Source organism: Pleurodeles waltl, chromosome 1_1, assembly GCF_031143425.1.
Source record: "Pleurodeles waltl isolate 20211129_DDA chromosome 1_1, aPleWal1.hap1.20221129, whole genome shotgun sequence".
Classification (NCBI taxonomy): Eukaryota; Metazoa; Chordata; class Amphibia; order Caudata; family Salamandridae; genus Pleurodeles; species Pleurodeles waltl.
Genome location: NC_090436.1, coordinates 797,821,052 through 797,837,608, shown reverse-complemented (window position 1 = coordinate 797,837,608; position 16,557 = coordinate 797,821,052).

The following is a 16,557-nucleotide window of genomic DNA, read 5'->3' as shown; positions in this document are numbered from 1 at the left end:
CAGGTAGGAAACACCCTCTGTGTTATACAATGTCAGTGAAATTCACTGAGCAAGGAGATTGAGGAGGATATTTGTATCATTTCACAACCTATTTCCCAGGGTCCCTACCTCAACATTTTCAACCTCATCCTGTGACTAAACCTACATCCTCAGTAGAGGCTGCTAACAGGTCTTTTGGTTCATGTAACCGGATTTTGGTCCATGCTACTTTTTATATTGTACAGAGGTTGAGGAATTCACCTTTGCCCTCCTTCCCCCAACGCTGCCAGTTCCAGAATGAAACTTAGAAAACCTGGCACAGGGCTGTCTTTCCCGCTCAGCTCTTATCGATGGCTGATAACCAAACTGAGGAAGAATGCGATCTCTCAGTAACGGATGATGAGTTTACCTCATGGAGATCCTGCCTTCTTTCTGCAAACAAAGAATAATTAACCACTTAACAGGCTCAAGACTGATGACGCAGAAAAAGAAGGTCCGACATATATTCATACATATCGTGTAATCAAAACGTATAATGTAGTGTGATTTTAGTAAAGAAAATAATGTACGAGGGAAATTGTGCCCTCGGGGTAGTTCGCCATCATTGTAAACGAGCTTTATTAATCATGAAGTATTGAAAATGTAGTAATCCGTCATAATTGCAAATGTATGCCATGATTTCTTGTTTGAAAACTGTTTTGCTTAGCTTAAATTTAGTACAGGCTTTGGCCTAGTTGCCTGGTCTCAAATTCTAACTGCGTGGTTTTTCCTTGAACTAATGAAACATATATTCTTGCTTGAAGTTGTATTTTTCCAGTAGAGCTGACTGATACACTTATCTCCAAGGTTTCGTACTTGGCCGGTTTCATCCCCTTTGATACAAGGTCAGTCTGCAGGTGCGGACAATGAAGGTACAGATAGTAAAATAATTGGCAAACCATGTTACAATTTGTGTTCCAAGGCTCCAAGGACAGTGTATGCATAAATGAGCGCTAGTAAAAGACAATTTTCATTGGACAATTTGAAGCCAACCTATGAACCCTCCAATGGAAGACCCTGCAGAATTTGGAATGTTTCTTACTTAAACCCACTGGACAAAGAGAAGTCAGCCATTTTCCTCGATGCCAGTTTGAAGCCAGATGCCAGACTCCATTTTGGACGACACCCTGATGCCCTTTTCTCTATCTGAGAGAAAGAGACTTTAAGAATTCTCACCCTAGAGACTTTAACTTTGATTTGCCCCGTCTTGCCCATGCAGTAACTTTGCCCCATTCTCCTTGCCGCTGCAAGGAAGCTTGCCCTTAACTTTGCCCCTTTGAAACTTGCCCCATGCTGATCAACCGGTACCTGAAGGACGAAGACTTTTCTTGAATGCTGATTGTATTTGGTAAATATGAAAGGATAAATGTATTATGCATTGTGTTTTTCCTTTTAGGTACCAACTGCTATTTTGATAGGGTCCTCACTAGAAGTTTTCCAAATTTGTGTTGACTAAATTCGTTTTGCATGAAGCCCCACATGCCAATGCTAATTAGAGGTTAGTCAAGGTATTCATTCGATGTACCATGCTAAATTGAAATCTTGTTATGCTGACCAATGTATGAAATTAGTCAAATACAGTTAGTCATATAAGTGATTTGCATTGTGATAACTGAGTGTATCATTATCCAGATTTTGCGTAGATTGCGTTTCTTCCGCCGTTATGGACAGCCAGTAATGTTCACATACATATATCATTTGGTTTTGAGACTTATATACATCGTGTTAGCTTTGTTAATATAGGGAAATAAATTCACTAACTTTTAATAAACTGGTGTGGTTATTCATGACTGAAAGGTCATGGTGCGCCGAAATACCAACTGTTATTGATTTCTGATGTGCTATATTGATCTATTAATTGAGTATTGATTACCGATTACAATAGTTATTGATTATTGATCTGAGTGACTCGACTATTTTAGGATGAGGAGAGCCCGACTCGGTTAAAAGATTCACCGACCTCCAACGTGTCCAGGTACAGGTAATTTATAAGGGCTGGACGCGTTATCAAGACTTATGGTTTTTACGTTTCTGTAACATATTACATTCACCGGAAGTCAGTACCAAAGCATGAACTGGAAAGTTACTGTATAGCGGCATTAACCTGGGGAAAGCTGGGATTGACATCAAACAGCTTCCTCAGATTAGAGCTCAGGTCACCACCCTTTTCACAGCCACCATTATATGTCCCTCCATTCTCCCATGTCTGTCCTGCCCACTGCTTCACTGTTGGACTCCTTCGCCACTAATGACTGCACTGTGTGATGTCAACTTTAAAGGCAAAAGTGTTGAAAATAAGTTGCATGTGGTCATAAATTCCAATTTCCTTGCTTTTGTAAGACTGCCTATACACCATTTTTCAAAACTTTATACATATTTAAACTTGTGCTTTTTCAACTTTCACATAAAGATATGTATGAATAACCCTTGATCTTTGAAGCATATTGCAACTTCCCAGAACGTGTATAATTCAAACTTTCGTCATTCGATGTTATTTGAATAACAATTCTAAATTATTTATTTCTTTAAAATCTTAACGGTGTTTATAGTGGAAGTAATGGAATTTGACCTCATGTCTACAAAGCACCTGTTAAACCACAAGGCTACAATTCCTCTTGGGATTGTGGTTTGAGTTTCTACCTAAGCACACACACACAATTAGACGCTGAAACAGCAAAAAACCACCCAGTGAAACCTTAGTTTGAAACATCATACATTTCCCTAGAAACAATAATAGAGTTCGTACATATATCCTAACATTTCTGTTATTTCACCAGCATTTCCAATAACTCACTTCTAAATACACAGGGTACATATTGATGACAGAAGGATTTAAATCCACTTCTCTCACTGACAGAAAGTGCTTACGAAAATACCCCACACTGGATGGTGGTTTAGAAATCGACCTTGAGGTGCACATTCTTTTTTTAAAAATTGATTTCATAGCTTCATTCTGGTGCACTAAAAGCTTTCACCCAATTTTACATCACAGGTCTCAATTTCATTGTGCTTGGTCTCCATGTTTTTATCTTGTAATTTTATCCAGGTAATACCTCAATTTATTTGTACCACCAGAAAGGTAAATATTGTAAGGTAATACCAGTTGCAAAATCAATTGCTTTATGTTTTTCTCCATTAGCAGGTACACATTTCTGAATAGGGTGCCAAAACTGGCCGGATACTCTGTGATAGCTCTGTTTTCCCAGTCGGCTCAAGCTTTCATCAGAAGGCAATTCAATATCCTGTGATAATGGGAAATATTGTCATATTTACGTGCCCCAACAATTAAGTGTGTTCTGTGTCAACTGTAGCTGCTGCAACACGTAATACTGCAGGTCAGATGCAAATTCCTCATGGTGCAGATGGCATCCATTTAATGCCCCATATTGACTGTATTGTATCTCTTCTTGTTGAAAGTAGAGGACATTGTTGTAATTATCCAGAACTATCCACTGGTCACAAAGAACAGGTCCATAGGGCCTCATTGCTCACAGTCACCAAATACTTTAAGTTAACTTTCATCCAGTGACTCCCCATTCAATTGCACATGTCCAATGTGCACACCAGAAACTGTTTATGAAGCTACGATTGATAACTATCACAACTTGACGAGTCTTTGGTCCTAGGTGCAAAGGGTTACAGTAAAAATTATTTTAGATGGCCTGAGGCACTGGCAAGAGCCATATTCAACTGCTTGCGGTTTAAATCTTAATTCTGGCTACTTGTGGTCTCTGATTTGTGTTGGGCCGGCACGTATTTTGTGCATTGACAAAGGCCTTTTTTTAAAAGCCAAGCACAACTCCTTTTCAATAGCGTTCTCATTTAGATTAATTGTGAGAAGTGATACCAAAACAAACACTGATAACTGCTTAATGGGATTTGCTTAAATGTGTAATGAGATCAAAAGGAACTGGCATTACTAAGTGGCTATTCATAAATACATTTTCAGGTGAGATGAAAATGAGATTTAGAAATGAGTCGATATACTTCACAGCAAGAGCCAGCTTTAGTGCTGGTGGTGCCCAGTGCAGCAGTCTTTTTGGTGCTCCTCCCATGACCTCCTTCTCTACGAATTTCCTCACTATTACTCTCTAACAGTACCCCTTATCTCTCCATAGCCCCTACTTGACATACATAGCATTTTTTTAAAGTGCCACTCATAGTTTACTCACACTCACTTTTGTGATCTGCACCGTACAGGTTCTTTGCAGCAGGCACATTATCCATCTGCACTACTTTATGATGAGTCAAAACTGCCACTAGACAAAATTCCCATCCCTCACCAGCAGTAACATTAATCACTAGAGTTATCTTGACATTTTTATTGTTCATGTGCTTTTAAACTCGTAAGTTATTTTTAAACACAGCGCACCACACCGCCACACCAAAGTCAGCGCCAGGTACAGCTGCACCGGTCGCCCACCCAAAATACGGCCAGGTCCACAGCTTTACCATCACCCTTATTCATGCCAGGAGAAATGAACTGCCATAAACCCAGATCACCGACATTTTTGGGTGATTCACGTTTCCTCGAGTGTGAGGCTTCAAAGTTGGTGGGGCATGTGGAACTGTGGTACAGGTTAGTTACAGCAAAGTGCCTTTATTTTTGTTTTGATGCCCTGTAGATCAGTGCAAGCCACTGTAGACCAGAATCTTTTTCATTGTGAAACCCTGATGGGAAGGCCATGACTGTTTGCTTTTGTCCCCTGAGGAGATTTTTCGGGAATAGAAGGCCCTCATAGGCCCTCCATTGTTTTTTAGGTCTTGCCTACCAGAAATCTATTAGCAGTCTGATTGCTAAAGGCCTCTTGCGGACCACACTAAAAACTTACATTGACTTGGAGCCTGATCATTGCATACCATTGATTGGCTTTATTGTTACTCTCACTCGCTTGTTTCTTATTCATTGGTTTGCCTTCATATTCTTGTGCTTGTACCTGGCCTGAAGTATATCCTCTTTACCATTCTTTTGGTTGGTTGACTTGTATCCTTCTATTGCTCACATTTATGTAACAACTTTTGTTTTTCTTTCAGCACTCCATGACAGAGTGTTTTTCAGCTTCCTGCTTATGTGCTGCATTCCCCTTCAAAAATCCATTCCCTGTGCACATTCTCTTTTGCTCCCTATACCACTTAACCCCTCCAAAATTTGTATTTTTATTTGTTTTTAAATGTCACTCCCAGCCTCACGCACCTTTGTTGCTTTTCCCGATCGTTCCTCCATACCCACTGCTCCCTTGCAAATTCTTTGCCGTCCTTTGATTTTTTTTTTTGAAGTTTACGTTTTTATGAGGACCCGGAGGCTGCTATTTGCTGGAAGACCATTCCACATGTCAAAATGCACTCTCCCACAAATATATACGTTTTTATTTACTGTTCTAAGTAACAACCCCCATTTTGTATCGGTAAATACAACACAAAAGAAAAAGGAGCCTGGGTCATTCCACAGGCGTGTACCTACATGGTAATGCATTTGCAACCATACGTCATCATCCATTGCAACCCTATGGTATGATGCGACCAGCAATTGCATCATCACAGTTTTTTTGTCTTTGCTTCATAGAGCCAAAAAGCTTCAGCAGTTTTGTTATTTTCTGATGCTGTACACAATCGGCAAACAGTACTGCCATAAAAATCTAAATAGGTAAAAAAGGTGAGACAATTTGGCTTTGGCAGTACTTGCTCAGGTTGTGCTTAGCTGGTACTGACTCGATCACATTCTCCATCTGTCTATAAATTGTCTACCAGAACAGGGACCCTCCCTGTCTGTGAAGTGTAATCAGTTTGTTTAAGATACAGATAGTAACAGACTAGCCCTGCAACCCACCTGGCATGGAGCTGGAATGAGAGACCTGGTTGGTACCAGGTAAGAATTTATAGAATGTATTTTTAACTTGTACTTACTATTTCTTCAAAGGGGCTTTACCTCCCTCAATAACTTAGAAAATGTAATTCTCTGAATTGATCTGCCTTTGCCAAAAGAGTTAAAAGAGGCACACTCTTCTGTGGTGTCTCCTTTCCCTCATGTGGCTCGTCAAAAAATATATTTCACGTGATGTTCCATAATGATTTCTGACAACATTTTGAAGTAGCCACTAAACCTAATGAAACCAAGGGAATCTTTCTTGCTCCAGTTAAGATCTCTGATTCCCACAGATCTATTTTAAAAGATTCAGCCTGGGCCTAACCCCAACATATTTACATATCAGGAATCATATTTATGTATATTCATAGTTTTCATTTTGAATAGAGGCTTCCAGTTCTCCATTACAAATGTGTTCAACACTCCGGGTACCTACCACAAACATATGGATTATTTTTTGGGTAAGTCAAATTTTCATGGCAGCGTTCTTGTAGCTGCCAGCAACAAATGGATTAGTAATTTGTCGCTGGGAATTAAAAAGAGTGTGAGAGATTCATGGACACAATAATCCAAATCTCTGGTAGGAAAAGCAAAAGTAGAGATACATTAAATGTTATAGGATCAAGTGGAATCACACTGATCCTAATTATTGGTCGACAGGTTTCATGCCTTAGTAAGTCAATGGTTGATCAATTGGCATTTTTTCAGGGTCTATATGGTTACATAACTAATCTTTTGGGAATGGGGGGAGGGTGACCTAATGTGTCTTAGAGGGTCCTCACACCAGTGGAAGGTTTTTCCTTTGAGAGACTTGGATCATTGTGTTAATGAGTTGGTAGTACTGTTTCCAATTCAACATACACCTGGATACTTGCTAAAGTGATATCTTCACCAGGTCTATAGCTGATTTTAACTCACTGATTGGCGATTGAAAGATCTTCGGTAAAGTGCCCTCTCACGGGACCCAGTAGACATTGCAGCACTTGCCCAATGAGAAGCAAGCCCAGTGGTGAAGCATGCCACCTTAGTTTGGTTGAGATTAACCATGAGCTGTTCATCAAGTAAATTGTCATCACAATCTTAATTATATTTTAGTCAATAATTAAAGTTTATATGAGTTTCTAAGAGTTTTATTGATGAGATCTGTTTGTGATTTTATTGTAATCAGCATACAAAGTCATCAATATCAATGATTAGTTGTTGTCAATGATCCAAAATAATTAATCCATAAATCATAATAAATGCATTAAGCACATTCCTTAAAGGAAAGAAACCCTATTCTAGGAACAGGAATGAAAAGGTGTCTGTTAGAACCCATAAAGAGTTCCAATAAGAGAGAGAGCAATAAACATAAATCTTTAGCATCAGAACATCAGCTCAGTAATTCAATAATCAATCAAAGCAGAACTTCTCATAAAAAGAGGTTCAAGAAACTCAGTTGAGTCTCAGCATGAGCAGCATAGATGTGGGTAAAGTGGCTATGGGGAGAATGGAATAACCTACTCTTGAAACACACACTAATATAGACATCACAGTCTAAGATTTCACAACTTGTTGCTTCTTCTTTCTTCAATCAAGAAATCAGATTTCAAAGCCTTCATGGGAACAGGATAGCTCTTCATGTTCTCACCAGGAATATAGTAGTCCACAGACAGCTATAGTGAGTGAAACATTTATCAAATACAATGTTCTTATCCTTACTGGCTCACACCATTCATTGACTGTAGAAAAGCTGTATCTTCATGTGTAAGTCTCTATTCATTAGTTTACAGTGTTCTTTGTGTAAGGATAAACATTTGCAGAGTTAAATAAAACCAGTTTATGCAACTATTATTCATTATGAAAAATATGTCTTTGGGTAGGTCAAGGAAATAAACATTTCAGGTAAGTTAAATATTCTTAAGCCAGGTTACCTTGGCAGAAAATGCTACTTCATGCCTAGTACGAGTAAATATGGTTGTCTACTTCAATTTTTGCATTTAAAAGCGCTATTTTTTTTAATTAGAGCCTACTTGTTAATTCTGCATATTATTGCATTATTTTTTGTGACATTTAAAATGCATCCACAACCTCCTCCTTGCGATGGTAATCATCCATCATAATGTCTTCACAAATGAATCTTTAAAGTTCACTCTCATCTTCAGTTGAGTCTTTTCTCTTTCTTTTTAAACTCTACAATTCCTTCAGACTCTTATATTCTCAATTAATGTGATAATTTAATTGTAATTCCCTCTTGATCTGTCTGTTTCTTTCTCTGACATTTGATACCATTGTAAAACCCCAATAAAGTCAGGAAGTAAACACCAAAAATTAATGTAGCTACTAATATATTCTTGGGTAGGTCAAGGAAATAAACATTTCAGGTAAGTTTAATATTCTTAAGCAAGGTTACTTTGTCAGAAAATGCTGCTTCAGGGCTAGTACGAGTAAATATGGTTGTCTACTACAATTTTTGCATTTAAAAGCACTCATTTATAGGGTCGAGCCTGCGTTGCATGCGCTCGCGCATGCGTATCGCAGCGAGACGCTTTAGTATTTAGAATAGGGCTCGGAGCCCTGTCCACTTCACGTCAGTGTTTATTATTGGTTCGTGGGCTTGCCTAATAAAATCTGCTTGCTTTCATTAGTCGAAGGCACGCATACGTCATGCCTTTTCCGGTGGCTAGCCCTCCTCGAGCGCAGCGACCAAGTACAGAAAACATGCGAGGCTCGCTGTTTTCCATTGGGCTCGTGGACTTCTTTTTCTCTAATTTACGAGCGCGATCTCGCTTGGCAGAAATCGAGCGCTTTACATAGTTAATTTCACTTTTTCGGGCTACGTACATAAATGCACTTTTGCCCGGTAGGTGAAAAGTCGGGTTAGGAGTATACAACCGCGATCAGCTCTAAAATGAGCAAACGCGAGACCCGTTGCATTGTAAATGCTTGTTTATTAGAGCCTACACGTTCATTCTGCATTATTTTTCGTGACATTTAAAATGCATTCACAACCTCCTCCTTGCGATGGTAATCATCCATCATAATGTCTTCACAAATGAATCTTTAAAGATCACTCTCATCTTCAGTTGAGTCTTTTCTCTTTCTTTTTAAACTCTACAATTCCTTCAGACTTTTATATTCTCGATTAATTTGATAATGTGATCTGATTTCCCTCCTTATCTGTCTGTTTCTTTCTCTGACATTTGATACCGTTGTAAAACACTAATGAAATCAGGAAGTAAATACCAAAAATTAGTGTAGGTACTAATATTGTTTTAAAAATCAGTCCTCTAGTTTTTTTTTTAACAAGTTGCCAATTGCAAAAAAACTGTTACCTAAACTTTTTAAAACACTGGTTGTTTCTTATGATTCTAACTCAGGATTTAGTGCAGAAGTATTCTTTGTGTATTCCAAAATGTTCTTACTCTCATCAGGTACAAATGTGCAGCAATGCTGAGCTTTCAGCATCTTGCAGACTCCCGACTTTCTCAAAGAGCAAAATGTTTAACTCTAATCGATTTTGTACAACCACTGATCTAACAGCCACTAATTCTGTGTTAACTGATAAAGCTCCAGAAGCACTTGTTGCTAGTTTGTCTACTACTGTGGAAAGTTTTCTAATTTTCTCACTATTTAAAACAGCTCCCACTGATGGATGATTACCCCGCTAAAAATCTCCCACTAATTGTGTTCCTCAGATAAAAGGAGAGAGCTAGCGGTTTTTGGAGGGTTGGGGCCTAAGGGTAATATGAGCCACCCAATAAAGTTTCAAGGAGGGTTGCCCAGGGAGGATTTGGGGAAGGGCAGTGCACTATTTGTCTTAATGATTCGATTTATGTCACAATGGGTGGGGAGCAGATGGGGGGAAAAAGAAAAAGAAATTGAGTCCTTGCACAATTGTACAACTGTTGAGGTCAGACAAGAGTTTTTTATTAACTGGGTAAAACAAGATGGTGCACCCTGGTGATATAGTTAAACTCAAAATTTTGACCTGGAATGTGAATGGCCTTAGAGTGAGCAGTAGAAGAAAGAGAATTTTGGAGTTCCTAAGATTGTCTGATAGCCAGATCATTCTCCTGCAGGAGACCCATTTAAGATATGAGGAGTGGATGAGAATTCTTAAGTCACAAAGATGGATCACCCACTTTGCTTGCACTAATCAATCTTGCAATGTGAGAGGGGTTGTGATTATAGTAAAGAATAGCGTTCGAAGTCAGCTGACAGACATCAGTGCTGATCCTAGGGGGAGATGGGTCTTAGCAAATATTAAGTTAGGAGGGCTCCAATACACTTTAATATCCTATTATGGTCCCAATGTGGACGACCCAGGCCCACTTAGGGATCTTTATGAGCAATTGATTGGAAGAGCTCAGAACATAATAATTGCTGGCGGAGATTTTAATGTGTTGCTTAATCCTTCCCTAGATAGGTCTACACCGCGACTGGCTTTTAGCACACCTAGCATGAGAGCTTGCTTACACAATATGATGGAAAATGTTGGCCTGATTGATCCTTGGCGAAGCAGAATGGGTCAAACCAAAGACTTCACTTTCCGGAATAAGAAGCTTGGGCATGCTTCCAGAATTGACTTATTTCTGACTGACATTAAACTTCGAAATAACCTAACAGCAGTCTCCCACCAGCCAAGCCATCTCTCGGACCACTCTGCGGTTCAGCTGACTATAAGTCTATCTGTCTCTCGTACTTGCACTAGATGGACACTAGATCGCTCCCTTCTGAGGGAAGAAGATACTGTTTTAAAGTTGAAAATGGACTCCAAGGAATTTTTTTAGATCAACTTAGGTTCTGCTCCAATAGCCACGGTTTGGGAAACATATAAGGCCTTTCTCTGTGGAAAACTAATTTGCTATGCTGCTTTCAGAGACAAGAGAACCAGAATAACAATAGAGACTCTTGAGGATAAACTTCATAATTTGCAAGCCCAAAGGCTATCCTCTCAGGACCCAATAACGCAGGCAGGCCTACAGTATCAAATCCAGGAAGCCCAAAATTCACTCGAGGTCTTGCTAGAATCAGTTATGAAGAGTAGATGGGAAGCTTGCAAGCTGGTACATTTTGAGCATGGCGAAGGCTGTGGCAAGTTATTAGCTTGGAAGACTAGGTCTGATAACATTAGGAATAGGATCAAAGGAGTAATACTAGGCGAAACTGGCAGAACCTTCTCAGAAGACCAAGACATTATAGGAGAATTTGTCAAGTTCTTTTCTGAACTATATAGAGATGACTCGGTGATTTCAGCAGAGGCGATTGAAGAATGGTTGAAGGGAGACACACTTCCCAGTTTAGACTCAGTTAAGAAGCTGAGCCTCAATCAATGCTTTCTCCCTTGTGAGATAGACAGTGTTATGGCTGGTTTGAAAAATGGGAAGGCTCCCAGTCCAGACGGAATACCTGCTGAAGTATATAAACTCCTGAAAGACGAGCTTGCGCCAGTCCTGATTCAACTAATGAACTCGATTTTTATAGATTCTTCACCGGTTCCGTCCTCCTGGAATGAAGCTATTATTACTTTAATACTAAAGCCACAGAAAGATGCTAGAAAATGTGAGTTGTATAGACCTATTTCTCTGCTTAATAAGGATTATAACATTTCTGGGCAACTGTTGGCAAAGAGGTTGGATAAAGTGATCAGTGATCTGGTCCATGTTAGCCAGAAAGGCTTTATGAGAAATCGACATTTAGGGGATCTGACCCATGATCTAGTTGCTGCAATTGATATTGCATCCACCTTTAATATGCCTTTAACTATTTCCACAATTGATGCTGGCAAGGCTTTTGACCGAGTGAGCTGGCTCTTTTTGCAGGCGGTTATGGACCGTAATAACTTGGGTGACAATTTTCTTAATGCAATTAAAACTATTTTCAAGGCCCCATCAGCTCGGGTTCTGGTTTAATGGCATTTTATCCCCACACTATAGGATCGAACGGGGGACACAACAGGGTTGCCCTCTCTCCCCTCTTCACTTTAATCTTTATATTGAGCCTTTGGCCAGGAGAATCAGGGCAGACCAGAGAATTACACCTTCTCATTATCAAGGCTGGGTCCTGAAGGAAGCCCTATATGCGGACGATCTTCTGATATACACACAGAACCCCCAATGTGCTCTCCCAGCACTTTTGGAAATCATTGCCAGTTTTGGAGAAATTTCAGGTTACTTAATTAACGCAGATAAATCCGAAGTAATGACTTGGAATGGCCCTTTGGACAATCCATTGGAAAAAGGCGAAATTCGATATCTAGGAGTCAAAGTGGTCAAGAATTTAGCAGAGATGGCTCAGGTGAACTTTGAGCATCATCAAAGGGAAACAAAGAAGCTACTCCTTCAATGGTCTCATCTACATTTCTCTATCCTAGGCAGAACTAATTTAATAAAGATGATGGTACTACCAAAATTCACCTTTATCTTTAACACTATCCCTCTATCTTTTAAAAAGGAATGGCTAAGGCGATTGTAGGGGGTTTTAGTTAGCTTCATTTGGTCCTATAAAAAACCTAGAATAGCATGGAAAAAATTGAGAAAGAAAAAGCTAGATGGGGGAATTGCACTCCCGGATTTTGAACTTTACTACTGGGCGTTCCAACTGAAAAATGTTAGACCACTTCTTTATAAGGAATACCTCTCCTTCCGACTCCAGGCTCTGATAGGGTGTTTCTGAGACCAGTGTACGCAGTTTGTTTATAAATATGGTCATCCTAAGTATTACAAAAAAGTTAGACTCAAAACTCTCTTTACTGCCTGTAGTATCTGGTATGCAGTAAGAAGAAGATTGGGTATCCCATATTACAGTGAGTTGGCCCCAACCTTGAATTCTCCAGGTACTCCGATGTGTCTCCAGGATGTACTAGCTAAGTCACTGATAGAGGGAGGAATTGTGCAGTGGGGACAACTAGTCAGTAGGGGCTTGGTTAGCTCTTGGGAATCCCTATCTGAAGTAACTAACGCTAAATTATTTAGGCTTAAATACATGCAAATTAAAAGATGGTTGCAAGGAGAATCTGAGGCTGGGTGTTCTACAGGATGGGAGAAGGAAATTACTGGCCCATTAAGCCAAAAAAAAGAGGTTTCCAAGAGGTATTGGGCACTTATACAAGCTGAAGATGCATCTTGCCCACCCTCTACAGAGGGATGGGACTTGGCGTTTCCTGCACTTGATCTCCCTTATGTCTGGCAGACCTCTATGAAGATCCTCTGGTCTGTGGTTAAATCTGCCCCCCTGAGGCGGAAACACTTGTTCACCATATATTGGGCCTACTGAACCTCTAAAAGGTTTGCTAAAATAACTTCCCAAGTTAAGAGCGGCTGCCCAAAGTGTAACCTAGAGGGGGCAGATGATATACATCTTTGGTGGCAGTGCCTATGGATTCAAGTGGGAACAAGTGGGTAACTCAATTTCGTCTATTATAAATAGGCGTAACAAGATAACTCTTCCAATGGTGGTATTTGGGTTATTCGAGACTGCCGAGAGGAGTCTGTGTGATAGATTGGAGAGGCCTTTGATGCATCTCTTTTGCTATTTAGTTCTGATAACCTGGTGGGAAATATGTATTAAGTGGATCTCTGGTCTCCCCCCACTCATAGGGATTGGTGGTTGTCAGTTAAGAGAATCTCTGATTTAGACTGTAGTAATTGCTCGGATAGGTCCCTTAGAATGTGGGAGCCCTTTTTGTTTTTTATAGAACCATCTCAGTAGGCATGAGGCCAGTGGGAAATAACTAGGCTTGTGTTTTGGTTTTTGTAAGAGTCCAGTGATTAAGCCTTTAAGATCCAATAATCTGGAGGTTGGGGGGCAGATTAGCTCTGCCTCCCCCCTAAGGCTGATGGGGGCCTTTCGCTATCTGAGCCCAGGTGGACCACCAGGCCGAGGCCCTGGTTCTGAATGTGATGTGGTTTATCTTGTCTGTATTTGTCTATATATGAGGACTCTTACAAAATAAAAATATTAAAATTAAAAAATAAAAAATAATTGTGTGACATCACTTATAGTAAGTGTGTCTATGTAATGATGTCATTGTCAAAGCAGCTACAATATTTACATGATACATTTTAGCAAACTTTAAAGCTAAGTAGCAAATACCCTCCCAGTTAGCTGGCAATTAAAAAAAAATCATTGTGTCCACAAACAAAATAAACTCCTGGAATGACTGTCGCTTCACCTGGTAAAATCTTTCATGAACCTCCCAATATTTTGAATGTGAATTCACAATTACCATATCCTACAGGTCTCGTTCTCACTTGGTTTCTTCTTCTGAAAAACATAGCTTGCCCCTTTGTCTTCTCTCTAATTTTAATTTATGATAAATAATTTTCTTCCTGAAATCATCTTCCTTCTTTTTTGCAAACATTTTTCAAAACATCTTCCTCTTGTTTTTGCTGTGTGAAATGTGTGCCCTCCTTTCTTCTGACATCATGATAAATGTATTTTTAATGGTCTCATTAGGCATGTTGTTGTGATTAATTGTCCAAGTCAGAATTGTGATTGTGGTTAAAATGTTTATTTTCTGTGCCAAGGTTCAGCGCCTCCCTCTTGCCGGCTCCTCGTAACTGCCACAATGCACGGAGGAATCTCCGTGGTAACAGAACCTCGGAACCGTCAAGAGCTCGCACGCTGGAAATACATAAATCTCATTACAACACATGTCAAATGTTTTTACATTCCTTAACAGTGTCTCTAGGTAAGAATGGTCTAAAATAATGATAAGCTTTCCCCATTTCACTTGCTTGTTGATGTAAGTTCATGCTCTTCTGTAAAGGAAAGTTTGAAAGAATCATGTAAAAATTAGAATATTAATATTCAAATTGTTCTTGCCTATCTACTAAGCTAGGCAAAATACTACATGTAATTGCATATGACAAAGTTATGTGATGGTATGTCACCTCCCCTGCAGCTGATAAAGGTAAGTGTGCGCAAACATAACAGTCCTTTTCATCGAAAGCTTGTGTGTATTCTTGAACTAACCTAGAATAAAGGTTTGTTGTGCAGTCTGATCTACAAATGAAGTTTCAATTTATCTTCATCTAATTGATAATGTGCAGATGTCGTGTTAGGAAATGCAAATGTAGAATTCTCTGTCTGTGGTGTGAAGGGTAACACTAGAAACAGCACTATAGTCATTAATACTTTTACTAAAACTATAATACCCATAACTGTCTTGCATCTATCTCTAGCTAGAAAACACAATGTTTGTCTAAAGTCTGATTCTTAAGTAAACATTGAAGCACATAAAGTCAATAATTCAGTTTCAGACTTTTTGCACTAAGCAGCTTCTCAGATTTCTTCTTTTCATAGTTAGTTCTTTTAGCTTAATTTACAGCAAGCTTTGTGTAATCATCCCTACCCCTTTTCTGTCTTCTTTTAAAATGTTATCTCTACTCATCTACTGCAGCTTTAGGCCTTGGGAAGTCTTCTTTAATCTTTTTACGTTTTCGTTAGCTTTTTCCCTGTACTATTTTTAGTGTAACGTCATGGGGTGTTCAAGCAGTTCTGAAAACACATCAATTACATCTGATATTGGTATGTTTAGCACTTGGTTCATTTAGTAAGTCCATTTAGGGGCAACATACCTCAGACAAGATACTTTTGCTCTTTTTGATCTTGGAGCCTGGTGAGCTCCTTCTTCTGTGCCACTTATACCGCTTGATTCTGTCTCCTCACCATTCTTTCTGGTATTCATTCAGCTGACACACTTGATCTCAATTTCTTCTGACCATAGTTTTGTGGCCATTCAGCATTGTAAGTGACTCTCCCTGATTCATTACTTATCCCTTCCGGTTGGTCTGGTGGAGTCGCAACTGTCACCCCAGTTTGAGTTCTTTTTTCTTCTTCTTTTCCTTCTCCTTCACCAGAAACTTCAATGCCACTTTGTGAACTCACAGGAATTTGGATTGGTGTGACTGTCAGTGGTTCTTCACCCCTTTCTCTTTCCTGCTGCTGTGCCTTTTGTGGCATTGTACCTTGCAGTTGAACAGCTTGTGGTTGTACTGTCACCAGTGCTCTTGGTTCTGGTTCACAAAACACTCTTTCTTCATATGGTTTTCTCATCCTCTGGGTATGTGAAGCATGCATCCAGCTTGGTACTCTGGCACACTTAACAGCAGTATTGTTTATTAGAATCACCTGGAGAAGGCCTTTCTATCTTGGTTCCAAGCACGATTTCGCATGTGCTTCTTGATTAGGACCCAGTCGCCAGGACTGAGGTCATAACATTGATCCTGATGTGGATTTGGAGTGACATCTTCAACCGGTCGAGAAAGAGAATGCACCACATCAGCCAATCCTTCTAAGTAATCGAGTATCATGTCATCTATAATGTTCACAAGTGTATTCACAACAACAGTTTAGCTACAGCGAGACTGTCATTTTTCCATGTTGGGTAGGCTTTTACCCATTGAGAGAAAATGCACAGTAAATCTATGACATATATCAGCCCATTACAAACAGACATCTTGATGAAGTCCATCTGCAATCGGTTCAAGGGACCACCTGAACTTCTGACATGGCTTAGTGTAACTGATATCCTTTTTCCTATGTTCATCTACTGGCACATTACACATCAAGGGCAGAGATCTAATGCAAGCAACCTAAATCTGGGGTTAAACCAATTCTGTCTAAATAATCTGACCATTACATCTCTTCCTAGTCATTTAGGGCCATAGAGATGTTGTGTCATAGGGAAA